The following is a 15,582-nucleotide window of genomic DNA, read 5'->3' as shown; positions in this document are numbered from 1 at the left end:
AGACATAGATAGGAAGCAAGCTCTTTATCAAGCTGCTGCACTCTGAAATATTTGTAGATATCACTAAGCCTGAGGAACAGTACCTGTTTCAGCTGATATTTGGCTCTGTATTTATTCATTGTGCTGGCTGCCGATGCTGCTGCTTCCCTGCTTATTGAAGAGAAGGCCGCATGGTCCTAATCTCTAGAATCTTCACACAGATGTTGCACATTTTGGGAACTCTGCCCTTACACCTTTATCCTGGATTCTGTTGAGGGGTTTTGTGAATGACCGGTAAGACATTTGGAAACCTAATCCAGGGGTGAAAGGTTAAGAGCATTAACCCACTGAAAGATTGTTGTGGCATTCGACACGAGCCATACTGGTTAAATGTATGACCTTGTCCGCTATTTCTGTACAGTATAGGATTGGCCTCCTACCAGTTTTCACCCAATTATAAATCTGAAATTGTAAATAGAAAATATATTCTCTACAAACCGTTATATAACGCCAGGGATCTGTGCCTTGAGAGAAATCTGCTCGTTGAACACAGTTTTCTGTGCTCGGGGTGGAGTTCAAAAAAAGTAGCAAACTCCCCCTCTTTCATTTCAGACTGGCTTGCTTTTGAAGATTCTGAATGGGAGGGCAATTGGCACAATTGCCATGGTCTGCGGCCGTGTCTGATGTCTGATTGCAGTTACTGTGTGTCGGTTTCTATTAAAGGACACCTGGTTCAGCCCAGTCCTGCCTCACATCATCCCAGTGATGTGCACCCTGCCTGCCAGTGCTCTGTCCGAGGCACGGCCGGGAAACAGGAGCTTCATTTAGCAAAGCCCAAAGCTCCAGGTGCATTGTGTCTTGGGAGAAAAATAAAACGCTGCTGTTTCTTCCTGTTTTCAGACAGACAGCAAGGTCTTTTTTATACTGCTTCATTTCAATTTAGACCGTTAGTCTTTGCAGTACTGTCCCCCAGGAGCTAAATGCACTACCTATAAAGGGAGGGGGCTGGGGTAGCATGCATTTAACAGAGTCTCCTGGGCAAAAGCAAGACAAATAATCATGCCTTGCCCTTTCCGTAAATAAAGTAAGCATCAGTGGAGATGAATCTGTGATTTTCCAGTAATGCGTGAGTGGACTGGATCAGTAAGTGTGGTGCTGTACCTACATCTCTGACACAGCTTTTGCCAAACTAGCCATAAGTTGTAATATATATCATTATAGATATAGCATGTATATAACCTCTAATACAGGAACCCTAAAATAAGATTCCGTCCCATAGTCTTACACTGAATCACTATCGCCTGTTATATTACTTACAACCATCTAGTGTGGTTTATAACATTCTAACATATTTATAGATGCATTATTTATTGTTTATAACTAAAGCATAATATGAACACCTGCCTCTTACTACAGAAGCATGGCTCTGTCTTTGCAGGGACACTGCACTTCCAATGGAAGATCATTTGGAAAGGGCAGGTGTGTCTAATAAGCTGATAGTTAAGCATGGAGTGACTCAGGGGTATACAAAGGGGATCTTATTTGTACCCCTGGATTGGTTGCAGCGGTCTGCTTGTTGTGGTCCCCCCCCCCCGTACATTTACAGTATATAGTACGAATTCTAAAACTATAAGCTATGTAGGAATAGTCTATTTGTAAACTGCCGGTTGTTCCTGTATGTTGGTTACCGTGCCCCCCCCCCCCCACACACACCCCCGCACACCCCCGCACACCTTTGTTTCTATCTGTGCATTCAAAGCCTGTTCATGAGAGCATTCCAGGCCCATGGATTATATCACAATTCCAATCAGCTGCAGCACAACGGAGGCCAGTGACAATGCCTTCCATTGTGTTTGTGGGTCCCTCTGAAGTGAGAGCTCATCTGCAGTGTAATTAACAGGTAAGCTGCGTGCACCATTTAGCTGCACATTGAATCGGAGTGCACGTCACCACCAGCGGTGACAAACACTTCAGTCAACGCAACTCGCCACCTGCATTCAGAGATTCCAGTTATCGTGGATATTGATTTGACACCTTACAAATATAGCCACCCTCTGCAGCCATTGTCTTTCCCATCAGGTCTCCTCCAACCCCGTGTAGGCGGATCAGAAGCTGTCTTCAGCTGAGAGACCAAGAGACAGATGTTTTAAGTAGTCACAGGCACTCGCTGTCACAGACCTTTCAAACTGATAAATCCCCAGTCCTACTCATTTCACACCCTACACACTGACCGCTAACTGCTGCAGATCTGTTATGCACATCCAATCTAGCACACACTGACCGCTAACTGCTGCAGATCTGTTATGCACATCCAATCTAGCACACACTGACCGCTAACTGCTGCAGATCTGTTATGCACATCCAATCTAGCACACACTGACCGCTAACTGCTGCAGATCTGTTATGCACATCCAATCTAGCACACACTGACCGCTAACTGCTGCAGATCTGTTATGCACATCCAATCTAGCACACACTGACCGCTAACTGCTGCAGATCTGTTATGCACATCCAATCTAGCACACACTGACAGCTAACTGCTGCAGATCTGTTATGCACATCCAATCTAGCACACACTGACCGCTAACTGCTGCAGATCTGATATGCACATCCAATCTAGCACACACTGACCGCTAACTGCTGCAGATCTGATATGCACATCCAATCTAGCACACACTGACCGCTAACTGCTGCAGATCTGATATGCACATCCAATCTAGCACACACTGACCGCTAACTGCTGCAGATCTGATATGCACATCCAATCTAGCACACACTGACCGCTAACTGCTGCAGATCTGATATGCACATCCAATCTAGCACACACTGACCGCTAACTGCTGCAGATCTGATATGCACATCCAATCTAGCACACACTGACCGCTAACTGCTGCAGATCTGATATGCACATCCAATCTAGCACACACTGACCGCTAACTGCTGCAGATCTGATATGCACATCCAATCTAGCATTCTGTTCAGTTTGTTTGCATTCCGCTCTTGATTGGTTATCGATTTGCTGTATAATGAAGTTTTATATATATATATATATGTTATATTTGAAGAATGAAACTAAATGGGGAAAAAAAGTTAAACAACGGAGTCCTAGTATACTAAATATGAACTTTGACCTCATTTGGGGATTTTTTTTTTCCTAGTCTCTGCCTTGTCCAAATCTATCTGTTTTTCAAAGAGTATTGTGCGCTCCAGGCAGCCTGTGTTTGGGTTTCTCGTCGCTTTGAGACTAACCAAGGCAGACTACAAGAGGCTGATTATTCCCAGCACTCCAGCCTCGGCTCCCCGGGCAATCGGAGGGAGCCTGAGCTTTAAATAGCTCTCTGAATGTGAATTCTCTGATGTATAAAACACAATAAAGACCCCCGCACTGCTTAATGAAGGGAGAAAGCATTTCATGGAAACAAAACATGACGTTTGCAGTGCTCATTATTAGCTTTTTTTATTAATTTTATTTTTTTATTTAGTTATGGTCACATACAACAATCAGCTAAGGGACATTATAAAAAAGTAGAATTGAAGACATGCCCTTTGACTGTTGGGACTGTATAGCATACAATATTAGGGTTATTTCCTGGTATTCAACATCCAAACTGATGAAATGCATCTATCTATGGTCATCATGTGTAACACTCCCAACATTGTCATTGGTGGCATCAGGGTCATTGCTTCAATTGTGCCTCCTAATCCCTGCCAGTAGAAGGCGATCTCTGCTTTGGTTCTGCAGCCTGGCTCCTGTCCTGGGTGTCTTTTACTCTCATCAAGCTACTGCAGACAGCACACACCAGTATAAAGAAGGGACTTGGTGCAGTCAGCAGACTGGCATACCTGAGAGTTATCACACTGCCTCTGTGGGCTTGCTGCTTGTGAGAGGAAGGCTGGGAGGAGAGAAGGGGGTTAGGTCACGATAACTGTTTGAAACCAGCGCCATGGTAACTGATCTCACACTTGTGCTCTTCAAGGCTGTCAGCTCTTCAGGAAGAGGCTGATGGAGCGACACTGGAGATTCTACCACTGCAATACAGTCTGAACCTGAAATGAACCTGAGAAAGGAAGTGAGAAGTGGCGGTTGAAACCCTTTGGTCCATAGGCAAAGTCTAGATTTCTCTTTTTATTATTTATTTCCAATTCTGTCCCATCTTCAGCACGTGTAAAGGCACATTTTAAGTGAAGGGAGTCGAGGGACCTTAAGCTTGGAGGTTGTGATTTGTAATTGGACGTAAATCTTCCTGTGTAACTTTCTTGTTAACATTAAAGGCCAGCTGCAGTGACATGAGCTTTTATGGCAAGTATAACCTGTAAGTGATACTGCTCTGCAAGGACATCAATGCCACAAGTCACGCTAGCCTCCACTGATGCCTGGCCCATAGATCAATCTTTAAAAGAAGGTCAATGTCTTTGTAAATGAATCTCCTGTTGGGCTCACTAAAACACTTGCATGATGAAGTAAGAAACGCTGGGTTCATGATTGTCATGCAGAGGTGCTTCTAGAATGCACAGGAGCGGATGGGTGTTTTATACATCACACAGACAGTGACAGGAACCAATAGTCCTATCTGTATGTGACTGAAGCATTACCTGAGGGCACTGGATTTATTTGGTCAGATGGACAGTTTGTGTCGATTTGTCCTAGAAGTTTTCAGACTCCTCTATTTCTTTTGCTGTGCATGCTGATCAGTAAAATAACCTGCAAACATGTAGACCTCCTATTTTGTGCAGCGTTGTTTCACATGTCTGTTTTAATGCAGATTGTTAATTCAGATAACAGACCCCCTGACTTCATGCTTGCGCGGGTCCCTTTGTGCTGCTGAAGAGGGGATGGGGAGCTGGGCCCCGGCTCCTGACTCCTACTCAGTCCTTTGTCTGCGAGTGATTGCAGAGCTTCCATTGACATCACCTGCCTGCTGGCCTGAGGTACTTGCTAGGAGGAGTATCAAAGCCCATCAAGCTACTTTGCATTTGATGAGCTTCATCCCCGGGTTCATTATCAGGAAATTAATATAAAGGAGAAACTGCTGAAAGAGAACGGATGTAGTTGAAACATGAAGGTCATTAATGAAGTTTTGGGGATCGATTTTGTCGTTTGGTTCTTACAATTGACTCAAATATTCAGATACTAGACCCCTGACTGTGTTGAGGTGCTTTTGAGCTACACTTTAGTTCTATTAACATAGGCTAGATCAGCAAAGGATGCTTTGTACTGTAGAAGAGGCAGCACTATCTAGCGATCTGCCACTTTGGATAAATGGATAGTGGCTGTTCAAAAAACAACAAGAATGCTCTACAAAAACACACTTGACTTTTCAATTGTTAATAGACTGCTAAGGAAACTTTGTTATGTTAGATTTGATTGAGATGACTCATGAAATCCTACTCCATGAGTTGCATCTTACCCCCACCACCCCAATCTTTAAGATTTCAAAAGGCAGGGCTCTCAAACCTTTTATCCCCCAATCCCAAGACCAGCAGGGTGCTTTCTGGAAATGACAGCGCCTTAGCTGACCCAAAGGAAGCACACTGAGAACGTATAATGCAATTACATTTCACAGCCCATCTTCCTGGGAAAAATCAATGTAATCTGTAATAAAATCAGATCAGCCAGCTGGAAGTGCCACTGAGCTGTCACTAAATCAGAAAGAATTCTCTCTCAAGCTGAAGGATCCTACCTGTTTCACCACACAGAGTAACTTGTCAGTTTTAGTTGGGATTACAGGAGTCTGCGCAGTCAAGCGGATGTAGTATGTTTTTTCTTCCCCTTGTGTCTCCTCTAGAAGGCCATGATATATACAGGTATGTAATATATACAGTATATATGTGTGTGTATATATATATATATATATATATATATATATATATATAACATCCCACAGCCCATATCACAAGGATTTGCTCTTAAAGAGCTACAGTGCAAGATGTCTTGGATTTAAGAAATGAAGCACCTGGCTGGAGATTTGTTTAGGAGGCCCTGCAAGGAAGACACACACACACACACACACACACACACGCAAAACAAACGTTTTCAAGAGATCATTTCATTTGTAACCCATTTGTGCTATTTTATCGCTCACTCGCGGCCCCAGGATTTGGAATTTAAATGTCGTGAATCCGTTAATCAAAACTCTCTTAGAGGATTGCAGGGAATACATTTCATTAAAAAAAACACTTCTACTTTTTTGCGCTAATTTCAGTTCAGCTAATTTCAGTTCACTGGAACAAAAGGCTCTCTATGGGATCATTACTCGGTTTTTGCCTCAGCGGTTATTGGGAGTGAAAAAAACACTTGTCGCTTCCTTGAAAATGCAACATTCCGACATTTAATATGACTGAGAACTTCAGCCCTTCGTCTCGTTATTTTTATTTAAGTAAAACATAATGTGACACAGAGTAAGAGGAGTCAATACAAGTCTGCCCCCTGTGGTTTAAATGAGGTAATGCAAACAAAGACAAGTATACCATGTCTATAACTGCCTGTGCAAGCTAGCCTGGCTCTCTTGTACAGTGGGCTGCCTTGTTCTCCTAATACTGTAATGTAGGAACCGCCTGCAGACAGACTAGTCGTCAATCTTTTCAACCTAAAAGAAGGAGGGCCTCTAAATTCAGTTTTGTGTACAAAATTAGCAGTTTCCTATTTTGCAATCTGAAAGCTCTGAAAAGGGTGTTGATAATTCATAGTTATGGTGTTCACTGGGTGTGACAGACAGACAGACAGACAGACAGACACACAGACACGATCAGTGCAGAGTAAACTCAATTACACCTATAGACAATTGACATCAATTGTTCCAGACTAGATCATCATACACAATTAAAATACATTATTCTCAATATCATATGAACAGTCATTTCTCAAATACACAAAATAGTTGCACAAGGGGAAATAATTATATCTATTACCATTTTCAAACACCCAAAAGTAAAAAAAATAAAATAAAAAAATGAATGGCAGTAACATTACAGAGATAAAAAATCTAAAAACATGAACCTTTGCATGTACAATAGCTGTTGACAAACACTGTGCTGAGCATTGCATGTATGATCCCATTAAACTGCAGAACAATCCTAACCCGACAGCTAATTAGCTCCTGACACTACTGTTTCTCATTGCTCGTCATGGAAACAGTTCAAAAGGGCAATATTTTAATATTCAGAGGTGTAGGAGCAGGCTGCGTGCTTTTGTTTGTTGTACTTCAGGTGCGTGTAGGAGTGTTACACAGAGAAGTGCTATACAGAGTCTGATAAAGAGAGGGCTTAATGTCGTAATTGGCAAGTGCCTTCGAATGCAATTCTAAAATGTATTCAAGGAATTATGCACTGCGTTTTATACAAATGACCCAGAAATCGAATACAGCCCAGGCAGAAGCACTTGAAAACCATTTCAGTTTCCTGAGTTCGGCGATTCTCAGCTTCAGCTCCTTATAAAAGTCGACTGTGGTACACTGTGGTATGAGCACAGCAAAGTGTAGTAAAGTGTAGCAGCTGTGTAGTGAAAGCATGCTAAAGTACACACACCCACACATTGTAAACCATATAAACCTTTGGTAATGCATAGTAAACCCATGCAAAGTCATGTGCAGGTAATACGGTATATGCATGGAAAACATATACCCCATGACCCTGCAACATGACGTTAATGAGAGCCCAGTACTGCATAGTATACATCCGAATGGTGTCTTCATCTGAACTGAATGACCACGTTACATAACTGCAAGACGTGTTTACACAGTGCTGCAGTATTCATGTCTGTAGAGGCTGATGGGAAGAGAAAGGCTATAGGGCACCCTGGGTATTTCAACTTTATTGATGCCACTTCACATTAATGTCTGTCTTTACACTCACCAGTGATTGGCCTATTTCGTTTTCTTTTTTTTTGTTTTTAAATACAGTATATAATCCTTAAATACAACAAAATGAAAATGTGTAATTATTGTCATCAGATCAAGGAACATTTCAAATCATTACACAAATCTGTATTCCTGCACAAATACAGACAGAGGTGGGGAGTTATAGAATATATTGAATTATGTACATATACATACAGTGCCTTGCGAAAGTATTCGGCCCCCTTGAACTTTGCGACCTTTTGCCACATTTCAGGCTTCAAACATAAAGATATGAAACTGTAATTTTTTGTGAAGAATCAACAACAAGTGGGACACAATCATGAAGTGGAACGAAATTTATTGGATATTTCAAACTTTTTTAACAAATAAAAAACTGAAAAATTGGGCGTGCAAAATTATTCAGCCCCTTTACTTTCAGTGCAGCAAACTCTCTCCAGAAGTTCAGTGAGGATCTCTGAATGATCCAATGTTGACCTAAATGACTAATGATGATAAATAGAATCCACCTGTGTGTAATCAAGTCTCCGTATAAATGCACCTGCACTGTGATAGTCTCAGAGGTCCGTTTAAAGCGCAGAGAGCATCATGAAGAACAAGGAACACACCAGGCAGGTCCGAGATACTGTTGTGGAGAAGTTTAAAGCCGGATTTGGATACAAAAAGATTTCCCAAGCTTTAAACATCCCAAGGAGCACTGTGCAAGCGATAATATTGAAATGGAAGGAGTATCAGACCACTGCAAATCTACCAAGACCTGGCCGTCCCTCTAAACTTTCAGCTCATACAAGGAGAAGACTGATCAGAGATGCAGCCAAGAGGCCCATGATCACTCTGGATGAACTGCAGAGATCTACAGCTGAGGTGGGAGACTCTGTCCATAGGACAACAATCAGTCGTATACTGCACAAATCTGGCCTTTATGGAAGAGTGGCAAGAAGAAAGCCATTTCTTAAAGATATCCATAAAAAGTGTTGTTTACAGTTTGCCACAAGCCACCTGGGAGACACACCAAACATGTGGAAGAAGGTGCTCTGGTCAGATGAAACCAAAATCGAACTTTTTGGCAACAATGCAAAACGTTATGTTTGGCGTAAAAGCAACACAGCTCATCACCCTGAACACACCATCCCCACTGTCAAACATGGTGGTGGCAGCATCATGGTTTGGGCCTGCTTTTCTTCAGCAGGGACAGGGAAGATGGTTAAAATTGATGGGAAGATGGATGGAGCCAAATACAGGACCATTCTGGAAGAAAACCTGATGGAGTCTGCAAAAGACCTGAGACTGGGACGGAGATTTGTCTTCCAACAAGACAATGATCCAAAACATAAAGCAAAATCTACAATGGAATGGTTCACAAATAAACATATCCAGGTGTTAGAATGGCCAAGTCAAAGTCCAGACCTGAATCCAATCGAGAATCTGTGGAAAGAACTGAAAAATGCTGTTCACAAATGCTCTCCATCCAACCTCACTGAGCTCGAGCTGTTTTGCAAGGAGGAATGGGCAAAAATTTCAGTCTCTCGATGTGCAAAACTGATAGAGACATACCCCAAGCGACTTACAGCTGTAATCGCAGCAAAAGGTGGCGCTACAAAGTATTAACTTAAGGGGGCTGAATAATTTTGCACGCCCAATTGTTCAGTTTTTTATTTGTTAAAAAAGTTTGAAATATCCAATAAATTTCGTTCCACTTCATGATTGTGTCCCACTTGTTGTTGATTCTTCACAAAAAATTACAGTTTCATATCTTTATGTTTGAAGCCTGAAATGTGGCAAAAGGTCGCAAAGTTCAAGGGGGCCGAATACTTTCGCAAGGCACTGTATGTGTAGAGAAAGTTACTGCAATGCTACAGAACTCAAATACCAATATAAAAAGTATAATTTATACAGCTGCACACTGGTTTGTCTCATGTAAAATACAGGAGGAATGTTAACATAATGGTTAAAGCAGAATCTAAAATATTTATTAAAAATCAGTCTTTAAGGATCAGTTCACTGAGCAGGACTAACCCCATACATGCACTGCTCATGCATGCCAATGGATCTACAGGAATGAAGAGGTTATTCATGCAGCGACTAGAAAACACTTCCAACAGACGGAGAGCAATACACTGAACTTTAACCCTCAGGCACAGCTGGGCTGAAGCCCATTGACTTCTCTCCAGGTGTAAGCATCCTGAAGTCAAAGACAGAGCCTGGATAACGCTACCAGCAGCTTAGAGAAGAAGAGCCCGGGGGACCGGCACTCGAGGGCACTTCTTTTCCTAATCCTTTATGAATTCACTTTCATCAGTTCCGAAAGGATTCTTCTTTCTTCTTTCTTTTTTTTTTTTAAAAAAGGACAAACAGTTTAGTCTGCAACCAGTTTCAATCACTATTACTGAAGTAACAGGTAAGGTTCATGAATTTGGTGGTTTTCAGAAAAGCAAACGGTAGTTAACTTCCCTCTATCTTTCGGAGATCGGTGTTTCTTATCCTTGGGCCAATTCCTGAAGCCAATTCAGTCAACACAGTAGTGGTTTGAGTTCAACTAGTTGCAGAGGTTAACTACTGCAGAGTAATGTGGATAATGCACAGAGATCTCCAAAACAAATGGGATCTTCAGATTTCCCTGGGTCTCCCTGTTATCACAGCGTGCCCATGCCACTGCTCACAGCTATCTCTGAGGTTACAGAAAAGTGCAGATAAAGGATCTGACCTTGAATAAAACACTGGCAAACGATCAAATCTAGCGCAAATCATAACTTTGATGTTTTGCAACAACTTGAGAATGCATAGAGCTTGGAGTGAAAGTAGTCTTGTAAACAGGTGTTCTATTCAGCATGAAGAGGAATAAACAAGCTAGTCAGGCTTTGAAAGATAACTGCCTAAAGGGGAAGAGATTTCAACCAGCTGCTGGCTTTTTTAAAAGCACGTCCACATTGCCTTTATTAGGGCTCCTATTCAGCTGGGCAGGCTTCTCCTGGGTCCCAGCGTGTTCACCACTGGAGAGGATGACTGACAGCCCCTCAAATGGGTCTTGACTAAACAAGGTCGACCTCAGTAGTGAAGATGCCTTTATTTATTTAGTTATTTTGATCAAACTAAAGTGTAAATGGGTTACATCAATAGAAATGCCAGAAGGAAACATGATTAACAATAAACTACTTTCTTACAGGTCTCTTTTTTAAACAACTGTTAACAAATCCACCATGGTCAAATGTAGGGGTGTGCCTGAAGCTGCAACCCAGACCATGCCGAATCTGGGTGCGTTCAGAACGAAACAGGAACTGTGAGGATTTAGTGTCTGATTCTTCTCTTACACAACACAACTGCAATCAGATAGCACAGTTATGTGACTCTGCTTTATTTGGGTTCTCACTACAGAGCTTAGTGCACTGACTGTTAATTAGAACAGGAACAAATGCAGTGCTTTCCCAGATCTGATTGACATGTCCTTGTGGCAAGACCTCCCCTCCTATTAGACAAAGAAAACTTATTTTTGTCCAAAGATGATTTAATGTAAATCCAAGCTGAGCCCTGAAAATCCATACCTCTGAACCCAAGCAGCACCAGATTATATATAATAAACCCTATGCACTCCCAGAGGAGACAGTGCAGTCCCTCCTGGTCAGGTGATGGGCTTCATCAAACTGATTTAAAAGAGCATTACCTATGTGAATGAAAATATGTAATCTCTTTCCATTAACTAAAATGCAGTTGAACAATGCTAAATTCTCCTATTAACTGATCAATCAATATCTCATCATTATCTGCATCAATATCTTGGTAACTGACTGAGAGTTGCTTATTGGCTCGGCCAGGGTTAAAACCTAAGGCTTGTAAATGAATAAGCAGGACCTCAGTGCTCTGAGATATGTGAATGGAGCAGTGGCTTCTATCAGACAATGCCGTGCTTCAGTATCTAAAACCCTTGTTGCGGGGGGGTCGACAGGGCTGTAGCGTTACCTGAAGCCATTTAATGCATCGCTTCCAAGATCTGAAGAGAACGAGCTGAGAGACAGGTTCTGATGGAAATTATTACTGCAATGCAGCTTCCTTCTCACTCCCTGGCCCCCCTCCCCTTGCTTTCCTTCTCCCTCTGAAACCTTAGTGTTGCTTTCTATTAATAATACAGTGTGATATTAGAATATAGTTCTTCATTTATTTTAATCTGGAGAAAGGAGATGCTCTTGCTTTTTAAAGCCCCTGCAGCATTCTCCACCCCTGCTGTTCTGATATGAAAAAGAAAATCAATCGGTCACACAACTGGGGAAAAAACACAAAGATACAGAAGGGAGTTTAAATAGGCAGCGTGGTAAAATGGAGGCGAAAACTGGTGCTATAAAAAGAAGGTAGCAATTAGTGGAAGTTGTCTGAGTGGAGCAGGGAAATTCTAAACCAAGCTTATCTTATAATTAGGGACAGACCTGTATCACACAGCAAAACTGGTGAGCTGAAATACCAATGCAAGTGCTGTGCATGCAGGCAAGTGTGGGCTTCATGTAGCACACAGAATCTGCTGTTTGGGGAATGCACTGCCGATGCAGCTTCTTACAGTTCTGTTGCGTGCATTTCCAGGCATACCAGTGCTCTCCAGAGCTGCTTAATTAAGGAATACAGAGGTGGTAAGGTTCAGGAAGCATTTGCAGGCTGGCACCTTGACAATCCTGCGAGTGCCTGTATTACTGCATTATACAACACATAGCAGCCCAGTCTTTGCATGCTTTACATGCGATACAGTACACACCAGAGCCTATTGAAATGATCTGCAGGGCGGCAGATCTAATGCCTACATCATTAAAATAGGGCCCTCCTAGGATCGTCCTAGGCTGCTATTGTAATGATCTAAGCAGGGCTGGTACTTAGATCTGCACTGTTTAGATCACTGGAATAGACAGACTCTTCTAGTCTGAACAGTGATTGACTATACAGTAAGTGAATCAATGCACATAACTAACCTGGTAGGATACTGATAATGGCAGATGCAACTTTCTATAGTCTATTGATTTCATATACAATATTTATTAAAGCATAAACCACATAAACATCATCCAAAATTGCAGAGGAAATCTGGATTTGTCCCGTGGGACTCCCGTGCTTGTAGGAGTCAAATACAAATCCACAAAGGGAAAGTGATTTCAGAGGCAATACCTGAGCATGGGTTACACATCTACAGTATGACTAGACACACTGAAAATTCAGAAGGGCGTCCGTGATTAAATCTGTGAGGTTTTGTTTTTTGAAACCCAAGCTGACCCGAATGCTGCTCAGATTCAGACCTTGAAGGGCATCCATGGACCTGTCCCAACTGGGTTCACCTCGACACTCTCCGGAACATCTGCACTGGCAGGGCATCGGATTCAGTGAAGAGGCACACAAAGGCTCCTCGTGGATAATTATGCAACGCACAAAGGGGCAATCAAAATGCTACCACCACACTCATTTTGTTTGGATAAGCGGATCATTGTAAGTACAACAATAACATTTAAAAAAATGCTTTCCAGCCACCTTGTTCAGTGTGATTAAAAAAGATCCTACATAATACATAACATAATAGCCCCTCTTGTCACAAACACTTTATCACGAGTGTCTGAAATTGAAACGTAATCACCTGTGAGTTAACATAGTGGTATGATTTCATATCATTGTGATTCTGAATTCACGTTGAATTCTGGTCCTTTTGGCACAACGCTCTTTCAATGAGCCTGACACAGCCTTGCTCGAGAGAGATTTCTGCAAGAAGCCCCTTAGGGTTAATAAAGACAGAGGTGTACTGTGGAGAGCTTATCAAAGGAACCCCCCAGACCCCAGCCTGCAGCCTCCCACCCCCTGGAAGAGGATCAGCAACTTTACAGAATAGTACATAAATAACCCAGGTAAACCACCCAGGCATTGCCACAGTCTGAGTGAACAGTGAACCTCTCCGAAGCTTTAGGAAAACAATAATCCTCCCCTAATATCAGGGGTTAATATCAGCACACCAGCCACATTCTTTACAAAGCAGAGTGCTGTAAAATGTTTGCCACAGTGGATGTGTTGCGGGGACACAGGCTCAGCAGTAATTACATCAAGACTAGCAGGAGATACACTCCAGACACTAACACAATTCCAGCGGCTCTGCCTAGGGGAGAGGGGCAAGGCTGATGGGAGCTTTCCAACGCTAATAGAAGGAAGAACCCGTAACCAGAGTGAAATTGAAAAGAGGCGACTCATTTAAAGTGTTCTGAACACAGATGTGCTAAACACAATGGGCTTCATTTTCGAAGCTTGTTTAAGTTCAAAGCTTGTCTCTCAGCCTAAATGCACTTAGACTAGCCTCCCTGGACTGGAGAAAAACACTGCCTGAAAGTAGGGCATACAAACTGTCAGCTTCCTTTAACCACGGTATAGCCAGGTATGATTTTCTGCGCAAAGTTATTTGATATATAACTGAGCAAACTGATCCATGTATGATACCCCCGATTGACCTCTTTATTTAGTAATATTGAACCAGAATGCTAATGAGCTGAACCATGTGGATTGAATTGTGACCGTGGAGAATTCAGTGGCTGCGTCTTTAGAAACAGTAGCATGTTACACACACTTGATGTGGTTTCTTTTCTTCTTTTTCTTCCCCATGCTGTCTGCTGTGGTGCCATCAGACTGATGCACTGAAGCATTGCCTAAAATAAGTGTCTAATTTCTACAACAATAATGCCAGCCTTGCAAGAGCCTGGCGGTGTCTGTATATGAAATCTTTAGGCAATGATGCATCTAGCAGTCCCCACTGCTGTAACTCAATTAAACACATTCAGCACCAGTGGAAGGGTTTCTGTCTGTATTCCCCTTTATGCAGGACGTTCTTGTGATATTGAGGTGAAGGAGGAAAGCTCTGGAGAAGAGACCCCATAATGAATGGAAAGGACAATGCAATTACTGTGTGAGAAAGTGCATGCAGTAGTGTGAATAGAGGCGTCCAAAGTGGTCTGTTTAAATGATCTCAACAGACTTTAATACCATTGTCTTTACATTCAGAATACCTCTCCTGCAAACTCTGACCACATTCTGTTTTGCTTCCCTAGGCTAAAACATTAAATCTCAGTCAGTTTGCAGCTTTCTCATGGTTATAATATGTATTTGCCATAGTTTACTCTGGTTTGCCATGTTTATTTAATTAAATATTTTCATTATCAGGGCATGTGTTTTAAAAAGCCAGTGTTCTGTTGTGCATTGTACTGCACAGTACAGCGTTGTGCATTGGAAAATGAAATAAATCTGGCGTTCCTTTAAAAGCTCCTTGTTAAGACAGAGCGTGTGATCCTATGCTGTCCAATCTGTGCGGATTCAGTTCCTAGAACCAAGAGGAGCAGCGCAGGGCAGCACATCTGCCCGCTGTAGCGTACACTCATTTACTGCTGGGAATACAAGAGGGGCTTGACATGCAATCTAACACAGCCGCAAATTAGGGCTCTTTAATATGTCCAGGGAGACTCAAGGGAGATGCTGTTGCATGGTATTTATTTGTTAATCTGCATACGGGTATGCATTGACTAGTTCTTTAAGAGACCGCACTGTCGTATGCAATAGCTTAGGTCATGACACTGGAATTATCACAATATGAAATGTATATATTTCAACAGGATAGAACCCTTGAGATATACATCTCAATTTCAATTTGTGTTTTAATTAGGCATCTTACACAACTTCTAAAAAGTCTCATGCATTTTACCATGTGTGGGTCTGTGCTCCTTTTCTCTCACTATTTTAAATTAATTGCATGTGA

Source organism: Acipenser ruthenus, chromosome 21 (assembly GCF_902713425.1).
Source record: "Acipenser ruthenus chromosome 21, fAciRut3.2 maternal haplotype, whole genome shotgun sequence".
NCBI classification, from domain to species: domain Eukaryota; kingdom Metazoa; phylum Chordata; class Actinopteri; order Acipenseriformes; family Acipenseridae; genus Acipenser; species Acipenser ruthenus.
Note: the sequence above shows the minus strand (reverse complement) of the source record.